This window comes from Meleagris gallopavo, chromosome 8 (genome assembly GCF_000146605.3).
Source record: "Meleagris gallopavo isolate NT-WF06-2002-E0010 breed Aviagen turkey brand Nicholas breeding stock chromosome 8, Turkey_5.1, whole genome shotgun sequence".
Taxonomy (NCBI): domain Eukaryota; kingdom Metazoa; phylum Chordata; class Aves; order Galliformes; family Phasianidae; genus Meleagris; species Meleagris gallopavo.
The window spans coordinates 22,222,087-22,241,169 of NC_015018.2; the positions used below are offsets into that span (position 1 = coordinate 22,222,087).

General features: G+C 43.0%; 1 protein-coding gene across 5 annotated transcripts in view; it reads right to left on the minus strand.

Annotated features, from left to right (window-relative positions):
- BTRC (beta-transducin repeat containing E3 ubiquitin protein ligase) overlaps positions 1 to 19,083 on the minus strand; it is a 100,299-nt gene that overhangs the window by 28,716 nt on the left and 52,500 nt on the right. The gene's annotated exons all lie outside the window — the stretch shown is intronic.

Below are 19,083 nucleotides of genomic sequence, written 5' to 3' on the forward strand. Positions count from 1 at the left end.
AAAAAAAAGAGCACTTCTTCCGAGTATAAAGTTACACTGTGAGGGTAAAGCCAGCTAAAGCACAGCTGATATTTGCTACATGCTTCCTTCACAGAATAAAAGAGCTTATGTTTTCGAGCACTGCTAATATCTTGTCAGAAAGGCTCAGCTCAAAGAAGAGTTTCAGGGACAATACAAAACACCGACATTTCAATTTACTTCTTGATGGCAAGATGTAATTTCTGCTTCCTAAACGATTTTACTGGAAGAAAAGTGCACATTTTGCATTGTAAGGACATCCTTTGTCCAGAAAACATTAACTGCTTACGGAGAAATTATTTTTTTTCCACACTGTTCAGTTTGCATTAAATGCTAAATTGAGACTTTTGTATCTTTTTAGGACTCATTATCCCCACACACTCACTTCTGTGCCCCCCAGTCTAGGAATACACACTACAGGCACACGCTTAACCAAAGCAAGGATAATTCTCATTTTGCTTTTGTAGATTATTCCCACTGAAAACATATGATTTTCCCTTTTTCACCTCAGTGATATAACATCAGACAGCTCTGTAAGAAAAGTCAATAATACTATATCACTTATACTTACAAAATGTATTTTGAGGTTCACTATTAATTGTCAAATCACTAGAAACAAATTACAGACACTGAAATATATAAACCATTGATTCAGGGGCGCCGTATTTCTGCTGTATGATAAAATACCAGGCACCAACCTCACCATGAGACTTCATTCCCTTTAAAGGAAATGATGAATACCTGAATCTGCCTGTAATTATAAATAAAATACATGGATTTACACACTTTACTGGAAGAAAAACAAACAAACAAACAACACAAAACAATACTTTTTCTCAGGTGCTGCAACACTGCGTTTAGAGAACAGAGAAAAATATTATCCAATTTGGGTTTAGAATGTGTGAATGCTCTGGAGAAAAGAATTCTTGTTTTTTGATACCCACCTGCCCTGCCAGCAATTCTCTGAAATACCAAAAATACCATCATTTGAAAATATACCTAACCACTTACATCTCATTTTATAGCACAAAGCCACCTAAATTTCAACCTCTCCAGCAGAGCTGACAGATTTTCCTGAGATGGAAAAAGGTGGTAATTAGCTGCCATTTCTAGCAAGCAATTTCTACTACTTCTGTGTTAGGTCTCAGAAGATGCAGTACACGCCATCCGTTCTGAACTCTGCAGCTCAGGGTTTTCAACCTCCCTTTTCTCCCCACAGACCTGTGTGTGTGTTCAGTAGGATTGTGTAAGACAAGGGCTATGACTGATTGACCCTATTTCATTTGGTCATCCCACGGACTGCACTGCAAGTGAATAACAAACCCAGTATTGGGCAGCAGGAAGAAATTCTCTTGGGACATCTTTTTATATAGAGAAACCTCTATAAAAGGGGCTGTGGGAATGATATCCTTGGTGTGAAAGACTGAAGTTTTCCTAGCAGAGTCTGCAGCTGGCAACAGCCAGGCAAAAAATCATTACCAATGGACTGCACTGAACATCGGTCTTAGGGGACTCCGGTCATTTCTGCTGCAGTTAAGCTGCCTGCAAAACAGACACCCCCGTAAAAGTGCTGGATTTAGACAGCAGAGAGCTGTTGTGTTCTACAAGCCCGATGTGGTTTAATTTCTCGTTTGTTTGGTGGGAAGTTCATCCCACAACAGGCTGTCTCAATAATACCTCCAGCTTTTAATTTGAGAAATTGTAAGACCGAGCAGCAGAGTAGGCAGGTAAAGTACAAAGACAAGAGGGGGCTGCTCCTCCTGGTGTGGGGCTGCACCAGGTTCTGCCCCCGTCTTGCCAAGCTTCCAGCAACCTCCAGCCCCCACTTACCTCTGAAATGTCTGCCTGGGACATCAAATAGAAGTTGCAAAACCCGCAAAAACAAGTAACAGATTCTGTGTGCCTAAAATCAGATGGCTTCGGTGGGCCAAAGCAACTCACCTTGCTTGGGTTCCAAGTAAATACAGCCTCTGAGGTAGGAAGGAATAAATTAAAGAGCCTATTGACCAACACTTGTAACTTGAAGACAAACTCTGCACTTATGTTGCGGATCTGCTAAGAAAAGCATTCTATGTATTTTATGCCTGAATTAGCAGACAGGAGCACGTGTTTTCAGGTGTGTGTCCTACTTCAGCCACATTCTGACCATATAAACCTGAGACATCGTCAGCGTCCCTTCCTGCTCAAGTTTCCCATTGAAAGAAGCACACCCGAGGTCACCAGAGCATGCCCAGAGGTCCCGTGGTCTATACACCAAAGACCAGAAAGACTGTGCAGGTCAGGAATACCCCAGCTCTGCAGGATCCAAACTCTTGTGATCGCCCAGACCATCTGCAGCTAAGGGTAAGAAGAAAATTCCAAAATTTCAGTTTGAAGATTCCTGAAAATCCACCGAGGAGCTCAGTGAAAAAGGTCTGTTATTAAAAAAACCAATGACACAACAATGCCATCAAGCATCCGTATCATTAAAACACTGGGGAGGTACCAGTTACAAGCAGCAAGAGAATTCATTTAGCTTTCTAATAAACCCTGATGACTCAAACGTTCTGTTCAGCTGCAGTTCATGACAAATCAGATTCTATTTCCTGCAGCACACAATGGTCTCTTCTTCAATGGTTCCTTTTCCCGGCACAACAGCAGACCTAACCTGAAGAAGTGAGCACCTGCAAGCAGGACACACTGCTATGTTAAACGGGCATCCAAATGCTTTTCATAAGCTTCACTTCCCAAAGTGGCAAAGAAGAATAAGCAGGGGTAGCCCATCACCACAGGCAAAAGCCTGAGTACAACGAAGGCACAGGCTCCACTGTGCCTCAGCCAGCCCCAGGCTCCCCAGTGGCAACTCCTCTGCAAGAGCAACCAAGACGTTCTGCACTGGTGTGCCCGAGCCTGTGAGCTGTGCTGGGAAACCCAGAGGACTGGCTGCCTCAGGTTGGTACCAGCTCAAGGATCTACGTACTATGCTCCTCTGCAGCCCATTATTACAACAGCCTTTCTCCAAATGGCTACATTTAACACAAAGCACATTTGTATGCCCTGCAAAGTAGAAGAGGACTAATATATGAAAGGAATTCAATCTAACTAATGGTTTGCAACTACAGGAAGGTACCATATTTCAACAAGATAAATAAAGCCTAGATAAATCTCCTACTCTGCATAGTAGACACAACAGCCATGGTATATTACAGCTGTAACCCACATATGACAACCAAGGTTATTTTTGGTTTTGATCAGTAGAGGGGACTAAGAAACCTTCTAAAGCTCAACAGTAAGGATCAGCATAGTTCTCTGATGGTGTTACAGGCACAGTGGTTCGCAGCCCACAGTAATGGTCAGAACCCATAGCAGTGGTCAAAACCTAGTAACGATCAATTAGTAACTTTAAAAAGTCCCCATAATATCTTCTAATCATTGCAGAGGATTTTGTTAAGGCACTTTCCACAGCATGGGTGAATTTAGTTTATACATTTCTTGATGTAAGAAGACAACTCTTTTAAGAAAAAGACAGAATATCATGTGCGGCTTAAATGATCCCAGCAAGGTGTGGGGCCTTTTGAACCTTCCAGATGTCCTCAAGCCGGAGCTCCAGCCTGACCAAGAAATGAGGTCAGCACTGAGCATCTCTCCAGACCAAATGAAGGGACCTCCCTTGGACAACTCAATACCAAGGGTCCATGCTGGGCTTCCTCCCCCTCCCTCCATACTCACAGGGACTGCAGCTCCGACCTGGACAGGTGGCTCCTACTGCTTATTGGCAGCTGCAGTATCCCATCCCCAGCTGCTTCTGTTGCTGGCCACGGTTAAGTTGCTGATCTAGACAGAGCCACCTTAACAGGAATTTTGGATGGGTCTTAGTGAAGGGGAGGAAAAAAGAGGACATAATGTTTAATTATAAGAAATGATTGAAATAGGCACAGACATACCCCGGGTGCCTCTGCACTGCAGCAAGCTCTAAACTTGTTATCGTTAATGGTTTAAATTTCACTGTGCTAATCATTTCAGGACACAAGCCTTTCTTGATAATCTAATGAATTATTCCAACATCCTTCAGCAAAAAAAATCCTCCATGACAGCACTAATTACAAGACGTTTTCCCAGTGCTTATGTAAAATATGACAGAGCAGCAGCTTAGGGAATTGCAGAAAACTGCTTCTAATTTCCACTGAGAAACTGACAAACACCTCTCTTTCATCTCTCCCAGCTCTCAAGTAAGATTTAACTTTCTCATTTAGTTAATTACCGAGTGAGGATCATCATTTTCCCGGATCGGAGCGGCACAGAGCCTTTATCGTGTTAACTTGTGAACTTGATCGATGGCTGCTGCTAAAACTTAATAACTTCACCCCCTGGCAAATTGTAAGATAAATATAATAGGAGAAACTCTGACAGTAAAAACCTGCCAGAAATGAGCGCTGTGTTTATGTTTCTTTGCAGGCAGCAAAAAAACAACCGACAGCTTATTACTGGGTGCGTGTTACTTATATTTAAAAGACTCCAGGCAGTTAACTTTCTGTGTACTGTTCAAACTTCACTCACAAGATAAAAGACACTGGGGGGGAAAACGAGCAATGGGATGACAAAGAAAGGTACCATGCAGGTGTACGGCTGTAACAGGGGGAGACGGTAACTTTGCAAGGAAAGCAAAGCCACACCAGTGTACACATCCTGAACGTTCCTCACAATTAACCCCATTAAAAAACCACAGTGGTGAAACCAGACATGAAACCTGTAGTTGTGGCAGCAGCACAAAGATCAGGAATTCTGCAACGTGCTGGAAGCTGTATGGGAAAAGCAGGGGATTAAAAAGTCCAAGTGGTGGAGAGATGTTTTGAGGTGATGCCTGTAAAGCTGCTTGCAGCCCCAGAACACTGCACAGCTCCTTCAAAGCCATTCAGTAGCTGGGAAGCTGCTCCTGCCCATAGCACTCAGTGCCACCCCAACGGAGCAATGTAACAAAAGCGCTGAAATGGAGCTGAGAACCTCTGCCAGTTCTCCATCCTACAAGGCAGAGCCAGTATTTCAGAGTCCTGTTGAAGGGGGCTGTTTGCACGCCTGAAGGCAGTAACAGCATAATTAACAGGACACAGGTTCAGTTTCCATGGCTGGCTTCTTTCTTTTTAGGTTCATATTTGCCAACTGCTGCAGAACAGATTCCCAGATTGCCAAGGCTAAGCAAAGAGGATGGAAGTCGTAGCTCCTTAATGCAGCTCCCTATGGCAGAGCTGCCTTGTTTTAGGAACTGGGGTGGGGGTCTCCCCATAAGGAGCAGGACCTCTCCTGCTACAGCACCTGTACGGCACAAGAAGGGCAGCAGCTCCTCGCTTTTCTCCTTTACAGAACAAATCTGCTTTTCTGATGTTTGACTTGACAGAAAAGCTACAATCCTAGGTCATTTAACAACTCACTCCATTTACTTTTATCTTAAAAGCTCAGTTTAGAATCTACCCGTTTCCGTCTGCCTCCATCTCGCATAACAGACTCTGTGAGGTTAACCATGGGTTTACTGCATATCCAGACTGAGTCGCTCAGTAGTGAATTAGTTTCCACGCTGCACAGCTCACCACAACATTCTGAAAAACGAACAGAACTCAGAAGCAGATGATCATCAATCACATCTGAGAGTCAAAAGAAAGCACCATGGAAGAAACCGCAGCATCGTGACCGTTCATTTTCAAGTGAAAATTCAAAATACAGGCTCACACTGAAATTAGCAGCCCCCTGGGTACTTAAGGACCTCGCAGTTTTGCCAGTTTGTGACTTTTAGCAGCTTGCCCACATTTGGTCTCCAAACATCTCCAGAAAAGAACTTCGATAAGAAAGGATCAGTCTAGATGAAAGATCACTGGAATTACACTGCACACAGCAGCCCAACCAGCCACACTTGCTGAAATCTGGGGGAGGCAATCGTTTTCAGAGATACCATCCAGGTGCCTACAATGTGATATTAGCCTGAAGGGCACCCGGCTACAGATATGGAAGAAGGAGAATGTTGCACTGTTTTAGGGCCAGAGAAAGCCACAGACACCCAAACAGGAACATCTTGGGTCTCTCCAGGGACAGGGGAGGCAGGACTCAGCCATGGGCACTTGCACAGCGGCTGTACAAACTGCAATAACACCTTGCTGGAGAAGCTGCTCCCCTCCCACACTGCTACACAGTAAACAGCAACAGGGAGAGGAGATTAAAAAACTATTCTTTTAAGATAATAGTTAATGTTTCAGACAGACTAATAAAGTTTAATTGTCTGGAATCTCGTAGCTCCTATTGTAAACTTTCGTTTGATATAGGTCTCCCATCTAGATTTTAAGTGCTGGTAAAAACCTCCAAAATAAAATTTCTCTGATGCCAGCAACGGATGTGAACTGGGAGTCCCTCTCCTCCTCCTCCCTTATCTTTAAGTTGCCTTTGAAAATAACAAGCACTGATGAGAAATCTGCTTGCATCAGCACAGCACTGGCATATGTTACTTTCCCAAACTAAGATCCCTGACCGAATGCAAATCTAGACATATGGGGCAGGGAGGAGCAGCCACTGTCACTCTTAAAGTAATCGTTTCATTAGGTATAAGCTGATCATACACCGATTTCAAAGCAGACACTACAGTAGTAAGAAACCACTTTCACTGGAAGTCACCAAAGGAAATTCTTTCTCAGAATGGCTACCAGAACCTATGTTGAACTGCTGGGACCATTATATGTTATTACTGTTAATGGAGGGAAGGAACATGCACATTATCACTTGGAGAACCAGTCTACTAAAGTCATTGGGTAATGGCCAGCAGCAGCAAAGGGCTCGTTTATGGCAGGGAAAGGCATAAGCTATGCTCTAAGCAGCAGTTTCATAGTTTTCTAGAACAGTTGCTTCTGTTTTAAAAACATCCAAGCATGATTTACTGCCTGAGTGAAGTTTTTCTTTATGGTTGATTTTCTTTTTGCTCCAAGTACTCCCTGAACTCAGAGAGAAAAGCAGCTAGGAACAGGCAGATGGATGAAAGAGGTTCAAACCATGGCTAAACCCTGAAGACTACACCACTGGGAAGAACCCACGAGTAGAGGGAGAGAACAACCTGAAAGATAGTATTATCTGCATTCAGTAATGCTACTGAGATTTTCAAAACTCTACGATCCTCTATGTAAAGCTTTTATCATCACCAACAAAAGCCCTCCAAAATAGCTCATCCAAGAGAACACAGCTCAAAGCAGCATTATTTTCCAAGAGCCTCCTTGGAGATGCATTTTGCCACTGCCACCAAAGAGGGCACAAAGGCACCCAACGACTGAGATACGCAACAAACAAAAATGCAGCAGTGATCTAAAGAATGGCAACTGTCATAACAATGCTTGGTCCCACTACAAACACACTCCTTAGATCTGCTGGCTGAGTTGGCTGCATGAGCACTGCCTAACCTATTTCAGTCAAAATAAGCTTGTTAGCAAAGACCTGCTATTTAAACTGTCTAAGCTAAAACACCTCATCTTAACTGAAAGCAGGGTTGCAGTTTTGCTGACAGATCCTGGAGGGCAGCAATCTGCAGCAGCCAGACAAAGGCTGTGTGGTGTTCTTTTCTACCAGTACAGCCAGGTCTAGAAGAGGACATCTAATGGGTTCACACTCATTGACACCAACACTCCTGCTGTTGGCAGCCATCAAAGAGGCAGCTGTAAGAAAGAAAGTCCATGAAACAGAATTATATAACTGTTTCATTTCGAAGGGACCCTTAAAGGTCATCTAGTCCAACTCCCCTGCGACAAACAGGGGCAAATACTTTTGCACAGTGCCAAAGCCAGCCAGACTTTTCATACAGTCTCCTATGGTCTCTTCGAGATAGCCATGCAATTTTCACCCATTAATAAGTACTGTCTTCTCAAGACTAGCTGTTATGTTAACCTTGCAGTCAAATGTTACCTCGCTGGCAAACTGGGATGATTCCCAAGAAAGAGCACTGAGGTGGCTGTGGAAGCTGGATGTTCGGTCTGGAAAAGGCTGAGGGTATCTCATGAGAAGTTACAGAGGAACATGAGATGGAATCTGTTCAGAAGTGCATAACGAGAGAAAAAGTGGCAATAGGTACAAGTGGTAACAACCAAAACTTCAGTTGTTATGAGAGAGAGAAACATAAGTGGTCAAAGTCCTGAGCAAACTGAGCTGGCTGTGAAGGCAATCTTCCTCTGGACAGGCAGTTGGACTGGAGACCTCCAGATGGTGTTACCTTAGCTTAAAGCTTCCTGTGACTTTGTATCTCAAGCTGCTTCGTTGATATGTGGTAAGAGATTTATTATCCAAGCAACAGCCTCCAAAAACACAAGCTACAGACATCCTCTATGAATTCTTTATTTTCACACCTTGCACGGTGCTGGGTTAGGCCAGACAGGTAACTGTATGTACATGGGAGAAGAAAAGCACAAACAGTACCCTCAGCAACACCAAGCAAACGGCTCTGACCAGAACAGCAAGGTGTATTTGGTTTCAGAGATGAGCAGACTCTCCCTATCAGCTGCACTCAAATCACACAGCCTACATCCTGAGTCACACGGATTCCTTCATGGCTCACTGCTTAGCTGCCAACAAGACTCCAGAAAAACCCTCAAGTTAAAGAAGGGAGGAAGTCTTCCAATAGTCCATTGCCTAGAACAGGCTCAATTACACAGGGATTGTGGAAATACACAAGCAATGTAAACATCCCAGTAACATGGGGCAGAACAGGACAGAGTGTCTCATCTGGTCCCTCACTATTCTGCATTTCTCATGTAACATTCAACCATCCACACAAAGGTATGATTCCGTGGTTTCTTTTAAGGAGATTAGCAAGCAGTGGGAATAGTTTCAATCTACCTCCATTTCCCTTTCTACAACAACAGGCTTATCTTTCTTTTCATCCCACTTCTGAGCATTCCTTTCTGTTAATTTGTAAGAATTGTCCTCCTTTCTGAAAACAAGTGTATATGAATGTTAGACTTCACCACTGTACATCATTTGTTTAACATCTCAGTGCTATCTCTCACTTGTTTCCTGTATATTCAGGGAGCTCACAGCAGCCTGCACTAAGCCTAGTGTTTGCATACCTGAAAACACACTATTTGCATCTTCTCAGCTTGAAAAATGCAAGGAGTCAATTCAGGATCGCACCCAGAAAAAACAACACAACTTTCTGATACAAAAAAAATTACAAGAATTCAAGATTTACCAGGGACCAAGATGGACAAACACGCTGCTCCTGTTCCCTACATCAAGGGGTTAGAGCTCCCTCTAGTACTCTCCAAACAGAAGAGCTGTGACTGTATGATCTCATCCAAACCAACCTTGACTGGTGCTGTCCATTATTTTTACTTGCTTTAGATTCCGCTGTCACATGAATAATTAAGAATACATCCACCAGTTTGTCTGAAGCTCAGGAGAAACAAGTGTCAGAAGAATTCCTCTCTATAACCGATTAGAAATAGTCAGATTGCTATAATTAACTGTTCTGTTTTAAAATGTAATTTAGGACCGGTTGAAGGATCTTCATGTCAGCTGTATGTAGAATGTGAAACGTAGCAAGAAATTAAATGAAAAAGTTGCTGAAATTTTCAATTTTCACAACGTAAGAAAGTCTTGCTACCTCGCCCTACCTTGCAGCTGACAAACATCCCAACGTAGCTGACAGGCCGCCTACAGCTGTGAATTAGGTGTTTCTATTTCAGCATTAAATATTGAGCAACTCAGCTTAAGTGAAACTCAAAAGGTGTAACCCTGCTGAGTTCTGCACAATGCTGAAGACAGAGAAACATCTAATGACAGAAAGAGTGTCAGGCCTTTTTAATCACAGGTTATTACTTATTAATTCTTGATAAACTGAAAGCTGGCAGTACAAAGTAAAACTGAGAAAGGAAAATGAGAGCCAAGCCTCTTCAGTTTTATTCCTAACTCTCCTGCTGCCTTCCTCAGCTGCCGTAGGCAAATCACTCCTCTGCTTTTCACGAGTCTCTTGTTAAATGTGTCCTAATGCAAGTCACACAGAGACAGAGCAAGGCTGCATGCTGGTGAAGTCCAAGGAAAGTGTGGAAAGTGCCTGGTGAAGCAAGCAGAGCTGAACAACAGCACACCTCACTGCCCACATGCAAACGTCCATCATTACAGAATCATTTGAGTTGGAAGGGACCCTTCAAGGCCATCTGGTCCAACTCCCCTGCACTGAACAGGGACACCTACAGCTCCATCAGGTACTCCGAGTCCCTCCAGCCTGACCTTGGCTGTCTCCAGGGATGGGGCAGCCACCTCTCTGGGCAACCTGCGCCAGTGCCTCACTGCCCTTACTGCAAAATGCTTCTTTCTTATATCCAGTCAAAACCTCCCCTCTTTTAGTTTGAAACCATTTCCCTTAGTCCTGTCACAACAGATCCTGCTGAAGAGTCCATCCCCTTCTTTCTTACAGCCCCCTTTAAATACTGAGAGGCTGCTATTGGGTTTTCCCAGAGCCTTCTCTTTTCCAGCACTGGCAAACACATTTGACTCTTAAAAAATAAAGACTTGTTAGCAGGGTCTAGACATTTATTATTATTATTTATTATTTACTATTAAGAAAAAAACGCAGCCAGACTAATAATTTTTGTGGTCTTTCAAAGCAAGATCAAAATTTGTGTACACCAAGAAAACACTTTACCTTTTCTCAAGGTGAACCACAGCACCCATCTACCCATCTTAAAATCAATGCAAATGTGGAAACAAATCCTCTCCCTGCACACAAGTGCCCCAGAATGGGCACACTTTCGTTTCTTTACTTACCACAGCAATTTCAGTATTTAACCACCAGGGGACTTCTGAACACTGCTGGTTTTAGAAGTTTGCAATTTTAATATTAGTATGTGACTGAGACGAAGAAACACAATAGGATGTTAGGCTATCCCACTTACATTTCCACTTCTCTGCAAGTCCAGTAAGAAGGACTAGAAGTAATTAGAGCTGAGGAGATGACAGAAGCACCTGACAAAAACCATGCAAACCTCCTGGCATAACCTGCCCGTGTCCCTCTGCCCCAGCTGACAGCTGTCATTGCCATTCCAGGCAGAACTTTCTGTACTGCTCTGCTGCTGCACCCAGATCCTGACACCCAGACCTTCCCTCTCGTGGTACAGATGGCATCCGACACTGTTTCTTTTATCCCCTTAAGAGGACTTGGAGAAAAGCACTGGCAACTTCTGCTTGCTCCCCACACCTCTCCCATGCGCAGGAGAGGATGACAGCAGCCACCTGACCTGTCAAACACCAGTGGAAGAGCGTGCAGAGGGACAGCACGACTGCCTCAGAGCAGCCCAGTCAATGACGTGGCTGAGCAGTACTCAGCTGCACGACTGTACTGCCTAGATCTGTGGGCACCACGGGAGACTTACCCCTCAAACTGTAGAGTACAAGTTCTGTGTATGCAAAACTTGGGAGAAGCACGTTGCTAAGAGCGGAGGTTACCTTGTAATGAGTCCAATGCTGACCCACTCCAAGCTGAAGTCGGACCTCCCAAGGTCTCTGCCAGCTTACGTGATGCTGTGATTCTCATCTGACAATCCTCAAGTCAGTGCACATCAATACATCCCAGGTGTTTGGAAAATCCTGTTTAGGTTTTAGCCAAAATCAAAACAGAATTGTCTGATGCTGATGTATTTCATTTATTATACACAAAATCTAAAATTCTGTTTAAAGACACTTTACAGAGAATTACTTTTTAAAGCTTTCCAGCTCTGGGCTTCACAAGCCTTTGCTTTTCAATTATTCATTCTTTGCAATAATCAAATACCAGACTCTTCCAAAGGGCACTGCAGATCTGCCTGCTCTTCTGGTTTTGCAAGTTGAGAGCATGCAGTATGCAAAATACTGCCCTGCTTGAGATGCCTTGCTTGGATTGCTGATCTCACCCTTCCATTTTGTCCATCCAGCTACTCAAATTTTGCCCAAACCTGTTGATTCTGTTACAACGTGTGTTGTCTCTGAATTGCATCTGATTATATTCCAGACATTTCTTCACTTACAACCTGAACAAACTGCAAAATTCAGGTCTGAAGGAAAAAAGATTGTGATGCCCAGTCATCTTCAGAGTCTTCTAACGCTTGCACTGCAACCTGCCTATGAATTGAGATTACAAGTTACTATCAAGCACACGACTGGCAAATCTAAACTAACATGGCAGGGGAACAACCTGATTCCACGGAATCACACACGTTTGTAAAATCCAGGGACTTAAAAGAAAACGATGCATGCACGTAACTGGCATTAATTAAGCAACGTTTTTATTACTTACAATCAAAGACTTGTAAGGAAGGTTTATTTGACAGAAAGAGGGAAAGAGGGCTTTTTTTTTTTTTTTTGGCTGAGAAATTACCATTCTTACTTAATTAACAATCTAGTTTTTTCATAGCATAGCTGTTAAGCTTTTTTCACTTTTATTTTCACCTAAATGGATATTATATAGGGGAACTTTGTCTAAACACACAAGCAATTACAGAAGTGGGTCAGAAAAGACAATACTGAACTATCCTAATAATCATGCATTTTAGTTTAGTTTGCAGCCACTGTTGCAAGGGTTTCGTTTTGTGTTGTGAAGCAAGAGGAGGGATGCATAGGAGAAGAAAGTTAAACCTGGACCTGTGCACACAATAGGAAACACCTATCATGTTCCACAAATTCAGGGCATACTTCTACCACGAAGGCAGGTTTGTATCTTGCACACAGAGCCCAAATAGCCTGGCTGCACAGCGCATCCTTTCCATTCTCTAACTTCAAACTACTTTGTGAGCTGAGCATGTATGGACTACTTATCTGTCAAGATTCATTATTACTGCAAAACAAGTAATTGCAGCTACTTGGAATGCTACTTTCAGGTCTGCGAGAGCAATTATCTAGTTGCTCATTTTTAATTTTCCTCAACAGTAAGGTTCAGCAATCTGTACAGAGAGTACTGCTGTCTGCTCCCAAGCTGCAGCCTCAGCTAAGCCCGTCAGTCACATGCAACAAGGGACTGCCTGCCCTGCTGAAGTTATCTTGGATATGAGCTTCCACAGGCAGACTAATTTGAATCTATTTTTGTAAATTATAGATTGTGTTAAATATACATGAAGGAAAATATGGAACAGTTTGTTTTACTGCACAACATGAGTTATTTCACAATCTAGGTTCCCTCTGAGAAAACTCTCAATTTTAAAACTTGCCAATTAGTGGCAGTGACTATTGGTGAGACCTAACCCAGGCAAAGATTATTTGCTGAATGCTGCAAAGGGCAGAACAGCACTGCAGGAGAATGAAGGGAGCGGAACAGTGGACAGTAACAAGGAGAAGCACAGAGTCACTTGCCTGAGCTTCCTTTCCTTTAAGAAGAACTGAAGGTTGTGTCACTGCTTCACTACAACAGAGAAACTATAAATTCACATCAGCCAAAATTAGATCTTTGCATGCAAAGTGAAAGTGAGTGTTAATTGCTACAGTAAAGTTTAGGACAGTTATCAGACAGTGTGTTCGGAAGAGAGCACGATGCTCTTCATCACTACTCTTCCCTCTTTTTCAATTCATCCTACTAAATAAACACAAAGAGAGTATGATTTCTTCCAATAAACATACGGGGATAACCATAAAAAAGGGAAGGGATTTCTAAAACCGAAGGAATAAAGAAGCAGAAGAATCAAAGCTACAATCCCATTATGAGCAAGCTAACTCGGGAGCCTGGAGAGGATTTCCAGTGTTCAGAACTATTGAGTTGTGGAATGATCTTCTGGTGGAAACAGAATGGAAAAAAAAAGTTCAACCTTCAACTGGTTGCAAAATAAAGCTCAGTGAGTTCACCAAAGGGACAGCACAGTACCTGCAAGAGCAGGGAGCTGGAACCAGTGAGTTGAGGTCCCAGTAGGCAGGATGATAGAAACCAGGAAACATCCCGTTGTGCAGGAGGTCATTCACCACCTTGTAGCTCACACATTATCTGAGACAGCACAGATGCAGACTTGTTGACTAGTAACTGAGCAAACTGACCTTCAATGAGTAGAGAACATAGATGAGACCGCAGACTCGACTCTATTAAATATACAAAGGTATATTGATTCCTCTATCACGGACAATAGGCCACTGCATCAGCCAGAAAAAACAGCTGTCAATTTTCAATCTGAGCTTGAGCATACCTGAGATTTATGAAATGTCCAACCTACACCCTTCCCACTAGGTGCTGAACTGCTGAGTTCCATAGATACACAGGAAAACTACTCCAGTATGTTTTATCCATCTGTCTCAGCTCCAGGAGATTCACAGATAACCTCAGAGTGCCCCAAGGCTGTATCCGCTGTGACTGTAGCTGGTTTGACAGGGTACCCCTCCTAGTCTCTGATGTGTTTATAACAAACATATTACATGGGAACAGAGGAGGTCTCTTCATACTTTCACAACTCCCATAGGATGTGGGGCAAACCCTTAAGCTGCTTGTTCGCTTGTTCATGACATGTTTGGATGTAAGATGATGATGGGATCCGGCAGGTTGTAAAGCAAGTGACCTTAGTGTCCCTGATACGCATGCACTTCTGCTGGAGGATTAGGGAGGAGATACCTTCAACTCACTCACCACTGACTGAGAAGATTAGGCTGTGACCTGCTGGGCAGTGAGCTGCAGTGACTGTGAACTCTACCGTCTCAAAGGACAACTGTCTACTATCTCCATAATTAGAAGAAAAGATACATTTCAACTTTGCTGCAGTCTTCCGCTAGCTTCTGCCTTTAGCTGATCTGGGTATAGGTTGCAATGGATATCTGTCACGCACTCCCACACTTTCACACATTTCATTAATATTATCAGAACCGCAAGGAGCAAACTCAGACAGGTATTAGCTGGAGACCAGCATGACTCCTAATCAACTCTTTACAACTAGCAGGATCAAAACTTATCCTGCCAGCTGATGCTGGTCTGCTGCAAGAAACTGACTGACAGGCAAGTGTTTGACCTCCATACTAATTACACTGAGCCACTTCAGGTCCAACATGAGAAGAGTTCTTTAACTTATCAGGAAACTCAGAAGGTAAATGTGACTCAGTGGAAGACATCTGAAGGCTGCTGATCTAGTCTTTCACATTAGCAGGGATTCTAATTGTCATTACTTGATCCAAAGAAGTTACTAAGGTGACAAACGGCCAGAAAGTAAGGTAAAGACAGTAACATATTTGGAAGTACACTGAAGGTAAGGAATCAAGTTCTCCATTCTCCAAGGTTTCATTCTATTAAACATTACTGTAGGAGATGAGATCACAGACTCAACAGTGCTGCTCTCATTTCCTGACTGACAACTTACCTATGCAGCCTGAAAGTTCACACATCCCCATCCCCACCTTCATGGGAACTGCAAGGCATGTTTTAGGGATTAGTACTTCAATACACGTATTGATTTCATTAGTGCGGGTAAGGTTTTATAATCTTGCTAAAGAGAAATGATATTCTATAGCACTTTATAAATAAGTGTTAAAAACTTAATAGTTAAGCTCACAAAATGATTTGCCTTTGAGACAAATCTGTCTTGCTAAAAATAGAGAGAAATTTTAAAGACAACAGCAAGAGCAAAGTTTTGCTAGCCCACCTAGAGCACAGAAAGAAATGGGTAACTGAAACAGGCACAACACAGAGAGATTTTAGCTGGAGGTAGGAAATACTCTAATATTTAATAAAAGCAGGCTTCAAAAATAGCATCCAGAAAGACTTTTGCACTGGACAAAGCACACGAGAGAAACTGTATATATGAAGTAGATACGTGCTTTCTCTCCATATACAAACACCAAGTATAAGACTCTAGGAAGCACATGGGTGGGCACAGGATCCATGGAGCCTAGCATCCTGCTTGGGGCCACTTTGGTACCAGTTCCCAGGGGAATTGGGTAAGGATGGCTTCAGATGGCACAGGCCAGTACAGCTTGTTCTCAGAGCACAGGCAGCACTGTCTGAGGACCAGGCTGCACACCAAGGCCTTTGTGTGGGTCGGCCCACCACCAGCTTAACAGGAGAAGGCATCCTGCTCTAAGGAGCTCCCTTCTGTGTTGGTACCGATGTTCAGGAAATTACATTCACATAAGGACTGCTTCAAGGAGGGCCTGAGGAAGATACGATGGTAAGCAGCAACACTCTACATGTGAAGAAAAGCTCCAACGTGATCAAGCTACAGAGGTAAAGTAAAACACCCAGAGAGTGATATCCCCCAGCCTGGGGCAGCATGCAGAGTGCAGGGCACAAGGCAGGGAGAGCACTTGGAAGGAGTGGGAAAACTGCACAGAGAGAAAGCAAAACCCAAACTAGTGGAAAAATACATAAGCCATTTTAAATAAAACTGACTGAAAACAGGGTTCTAAAAACTACCAAGAACTTCTAAAATTGACAAAATCAGACAGTTATAAAATCTGACCAGCAGCTGGAAAAAAAATGTATTAGGTTAATAAAGCATTAAGATTTGCTCCATGTTCGTTTTAACATGTATGTCAACACCACCAGTCCGTAGGCTGCCTACTAATTCACATGTGGCATATTTACATCCATTCTCATATTATGCCCCATGCTAGGACATCCCATTACAGAGTCACGGTAGCAGCTCCATACTTAAGGTGTCAGGAGCCGGCGAATTCTGCAGCACGTTGCCTTTCCCCTCTTATTCTCTTGCAGTAGAATTACTTTGGGGCAGGAATTTGCCATTTGGTTTTCAGGCCACAAGGGAATCTCTTAGGGAACTGACAAGCTGATTTAAGCAGCTGTGGAATAATTTACTGGTTTTTCTGTTTTATTAAAAGTGGAGGAGAGGGAGGGGAGAAGCTTTGACATCTTTTGGTGGTTTGTGCAACAAGAAGAATAAACATTTATCTTAGAAAATGACCACTTTTTCATAGATGCTGCCATTGCCTCCTATAAATATTGTATTTGATTGCAAATTTGGCTGCAACCATTGGTGGTTGGGAGACACCAGTTCACCAAGACCCATGGCTGACACAGACAGACCCTAGGAAGAGAGAAGGCCTGTCTGAGAGAAGGTATCAGAGGAGCAGAACCCAAATCAGCATTAGGTGAATATAAACACAAGCACTGCTCAAGGAGAAAACACCCTTTAACTAGTATCACACTTCCAGATTCCCAGATGTTGAGCAAGGAAATATTAAGCAGCATTATCCCATTTCATAGACAGAAGAACTGAGACGGAAAAGCATGATATGACAAAGACAAAAGGTATCTCAAAATCTGGAGCCATAATTCCTAATCTAATAAGCTTCCTGTTAGGCCTTATTGCTTATTATGAATATTTCATCCCTAGATTTCACTTGTAAGAGTAACTTTGAACTCCTCCGCAAAAAAAGGATGTTGTGAGTCCAGCCCCAGTCCCAAGAAACATGGGGAGGATTAATTAAGGCTTGTGAAGCACTCAGACTGCAGGGAAATCCCCAGGAGGAAGTTCGTATTTCCATATTCTGACCAGGGCTTGAAAGGCACGCAATAAATACAGCCTGGGGCACAGAACAAACAACACGAATAAAACAAAATACCGAGCAGCTGTTCTTTTAGCAAATACCCTCTGTCCCACACCAAACTTTATTTCTGCCTCAGGCCACAGGGAGGGAGTGGGGAATCCGATTAAGGGAGAAGTAAAATTTTACTTCAAAAGGTTAAATGGTAGCAAAGTTATAAACAAGGGAATCTGTTTCTTATAAAGGAAAATAAGACATCTTTAGCAGGCAGAACTGCCAGCCACAACAGTTACACCACCTTCCCATGCCAGAAAGTGGGATGCCTAGCATGAAGGCAGCCTGCTTAAGTGTCCTAACGAGAGAAAGGAACAAAAAGCAGCACAGACGTGCAGGAGCACAGCCTCGCTCCGCAGCCAACACAGCTTCTTTGGGAATTACAGGGAAGGAGAGGCAATGCCTGAAAAACACAATGCAGAGAGCAAGGAAAAACGAACATGAACTGTGTTAATCAGCTGGATTCCTCTGCACTGCCAACACAAATGCTGTTTCATAGTATTTCTGATTTTCCTTCCCAGAAGTCACCCCCTAACACCACTCTTTCTTCCACAGTATTTTTTCCCTTTACAAACATACCTACTCTTGAAAGACTGCTGCTCATTCAGAGCTGACAATCATTAATTACTGTTTCTGCTTTTAGACTGTATTTGATAAAACTGCTGTTTTATCAAACCTCTAGGAAAAAAACAATCAAGTCAAACAGCTGCCAAACCTTTCAAATTACAACTTCTCGATAAGTGAATAAACTGAAAAATATTGGTGCAAGAAAACTACCAAAAAACCTCCAAAAAATGCAGCCAAAGAAAGGAGCAGCAGGAAAGCAGTGCAGTATCTGCTCTCTGCTCCTTTTTGCTGGTGAAAGAGGCACGGCACGCATAGTATTTTTAACTAAGGAGTCTCACTGCAAATATATGCCAAGGAATCTTATTTCAAACATATACTAAATAAGGAGGGCAGTAATAAAACAGGCAGTCCCTTACTCTAATTTTATCCGTCTCCCTCCTCTTCTTTCCTTGATGCAGTGAAACTTTAAATCCAACACCAAACCCCGTCTCTCCCCTTCCTTTTTTCTTTTTTTTCCTTAAACAGTGATCAACATTTTCCTAAATGACCCCCGAAAGGACCTACTTCTAAGCTACTCATTAGTAACAGCCACGTTTGCAATATTAACCTGGATGCGGCTGTTTATTAAGATCTTTTAAGGGGTTTCGAATGAAGACACACTGCCGGTGTACAGGGAGCACAGAAGGGATAATTTAAAACCCGTGTTTTTCCTCCCCCTCGCCAAAAACATGCCCAGCATTGTGCAGCTGTGCTGCCAGCTTCATCACTCCCTCCATCTCCACTCTTGCTAATTAAAAGGTTGATCACAGAACAATGCTCTTCTCATTAATTTCGGCTTTCTGATTGGGCAGGATTCCCGTTCGCCCCGCCTGATCTTTTCCACACTGCTGAAGTTAATGTGACAGGAGCCCGAAGATGGATTACCCGCTGCCATATTGCCCATCACCTCCAATCAGCAGCTATCTGGGTAAACTGATTGTTCTAATTTGCTCTCATTATTTTTACAATATCAGG